Genomic DNA, 3,411 nt, shown 5'->3' on the forward strand with positions numbered 1-3,411 from the left:
GAGACCTTTGTTTTCTGTGTCTACCTTAATTTTATTGTGGTTAGAGAACACAACTTTTATGTCTTGAATTCTTTGAAATGTATTTAGATTAGTTTGTGGCCGAGTATCTCATTTATGTGTTGGTGAAAGTTCCATGTGCACATAACAAGAATGTGGACGTGGCTTATGTTGCATAACATGTTCTATAAATGTCAATTAGGTCAAGTTGGTTGATTGTGTTGTTTAACTCTTCTCTACGCTGATTTTCTTTCTACTTGTTTCATGAATTGTTGAGAGAAGGGTACTTAAATGTCAAAGTGTAACTGTGGATTTGTCCATTTCGTTTTGCAGTTCTATCAGTTTTTGCTTCCTGTATTTTGAAGTTCTGTTCTTAGGCACCTAAATGTTTTAGATTGTTATGTTCTTTCTTTTTCTTTTCTTTTTTTGAGACAGGGTCTTAATCTGTTGCCCAGGCTGGAGTGCAGTGTCACAATCACGGCTCACTGCACCCTCTACCTCCCAGGCTCAGGCATTCTTCCCGCCTCAGCCTCCCAAGTAGCTGGGACTACAGGCACATGCCACCACATCCAGTTGATTATTTATTTATTTATTTTTTGTAGAGATGGCATCTCGCTTTGTTGAGATCTCATCTAGTGTCAAACTTTTAGGCTTTGTTGATCCTCCTGCCTTGGCCTCCCAAAGTACTGGGATTATAAGCATGAACCACCACATCTAACTGTTATGTTCTTTTGATAAAATGGCTTGACATCTTTATCCCTGATAAACTCTTTGCTCTGAACTCTGCCTTAACATAGCAACTCCAGGTTTCTTTTGCTAAGTGTTGGCATGTAATATCTTTTCCTGTCCCTTTACTTTTAACCCATATGTGCCTTTAGATTTGAAGTACATTTCTTATAGATAGCATACAGTTGGTTCTTGCTTGAAAAAAATCCAATCTAGCTATCTCTGATTTTGAATTGTAGTAGACCATTTACATTTAATGTTCTTATTTATATGGCTAGGTTTAAATCCATCATCTTTTGCTCTGAGGACTTGACTGATGGGGAAAATGGGGGGAGGGAACCAATAAATCTATTATCTTGCTGTTTATTTCATCTGTTCTTCTACCCCTTCCCTCCTTTTCTGCCTTCTTTTGGATTAATTTTTTTTATGATTCCATTTTATCTCCTTTGTTGCCTTACTATCTATAACTGTTTTATTTTAGTGGTTGCTTTAGGGTTTATAGATACAAGTCTAATATATCACAGTTTACTTTCAAATGATATTATTCCACTTTATATTTAGTGTAACAACCTTACAATAATATACTTTCCTTTCTCCCCTCTTGACCTTTGTGCAATTCATGTTATACATTTAACTTTTACATATGTTACAAACTCCATGCTACATTGTTATTTTGTTTAGACAATAAATGGGCTTTCAAAGAGACTTAAAGAAGCATAATAAGACATATATTTACCTATTTCCAGCTTTCATATTTCTTTGTGTAGATCCATATTTCCATTTGTTATAATTGTCCCTCTGTTGGAAGGATTTATTTTAATAATTCTCTTAGTATGAGCCTGCTGGTGATGAATTCTTTCAGCTTTGACTTTAGAAATATATTTTCACAGGATATAGAATTCTTGCCTGATACTTTTTTGTCCTTTCAATATTTTAATGATGTTGCTTCCTCACAAGAAAGCATTTGCATTGTTTCCAAAACCAAATCTGTCAACCTATCTTTGTTCGTCTGTATGCAGTGTGTCTTTCTTTCTTTTTTCTGGCTACTTGTAATATTTTCTCTTTATCACTGGTTTTGACTAATTTGTTTATGATGTGCCTTGGTGTTATTTTTCATTTGCCTTATACTTGAGGTTCACTGAGCTTCTTGGATCTATGGATTTTCATAATGTTTGGAAAAATATATTTTTGGCCCTCTTCCCATTCCTTCTCTTGGAGGACTCCAGTTACGTGTATATTAGGCTTCTTAAAGAAATGACTAGCCAGGTGCAGTGGCTTATGCCTATAATCCCAGCATTTTGGGAGGCTGAGTGAAGCAGGTGGATCACTTAAGCCTAGGAGTTCAAGACCAGCCTGGGCAATATGGCAAAACCCCATCGCTACCAAAAAATGTAAAAATTAGCCAACTGTGGTGTCATGTGCCTGTAGTCTCAGCTACTTGGGGGGCTGAGGTGGGCGGATCACTCGAGCCCAGGAGTTTGAGGCTGCAGTGAGCCATGACCATCGTACCACAGCACTCCTGCCTAGGTGACAGGGCAAAACTCTGTCAGAAAGAAAGAAAGAAAGAGAGAGAGAAAGAGAGAAAGAGAAAGAAAGAAATGACTGATTCTCTGTTTTTATTTTTATTTATTTAATTTTATTTTTTGTTAGATCTAATGGTGGGATGTTTTAAAAATACTATATTTTCTTTGTTCTATTTTGGATAGTCCTGTTGCTGTATCTTCAATGTCACTAATCTTTGCTTGCTGTGTTTAATTTGCCACTAATATCATCCAGCATATTTTTTATCTCACATATTGTTTTCATGTCTACAAATGTGATTTAGATTTTTAAAAAATACATATTTCTACAACTGAACAACAAAAAAATTTAAAAATGGGCAAAAAGTCGAATAGACATTTCTCCAAAGATGATATGCAAATGGAAAATTAGCATATGAAAAGATACTAAACATCACTAATTATTAGGGAGATGCAAATGAAAAACACAGTGAGGCCCAGCATGGTGGCTCACACCTGTAATCCCAGCATTTTGGGAAGCTGAGGCGGGTGGATAACCTGCGGTCGGGAGTTTGAGACCAGCCTGACCAACATGGAGAAACCCCATCTCTACTAAAAAAAAAAAAAAATACAAAATTCGCCAGGCGTGGTGGTGCATGCCAGTAATCCCAGCTACTTGGGAGGCTGAGGCAGGAGAATCGCTTGAACCCTGGAGCCACCTCCCAGGTTTCGGTGAGCCAAGATTGCACCATTGCACTCCAGCCTGGACAATGAGAGTGAAACTCCGTCTCAAAAATAAACAAACAAAACAAAAAACACAGTGAGATATTACCTCATATTCATGAGGATGGGTACTATTGGAAAGACCTAAGTTTACCTATATAACAGAGCTGCACGTGTGCCCCGAACCTAAAATAAAAGTAAATTTTAATAAGAAGACCTAAATAAACAGAAAAAAAAGTACTGATGAGGATGGGAGAAATTGAAATGCTTGTTTAATATTGATGAGAATGTAAAATGGTGTTGCTACTGTAAAAAATAGTATGGTGGTTTCTTAGAAATTAAAAATAGAATTACCATACAATAGTAATTCCTCCTCTGGACATATATCCAAAAGAATCTAGGCCAAGCAATATCAAAAGAGATATTTACACTCCACAGTTAATAGCAGCACTATTTACAATAGTCA

This window comes from Colobus angolensis, unplaced genomic scaffold, assembly GCF_000951035.1.
Source record: "Colobus angolensis palliatus isolate OR3802 unplaced genomic scaffold, Cang.pa_1.0 Scaffold144, whole genome shotgun sequence".
Taxonomy (NCBI): Eukaryota; Metazoa; Chordata; class Mammalia; order Primates; family Cercopithecidae; genus Colobus; species Colobus angolensis.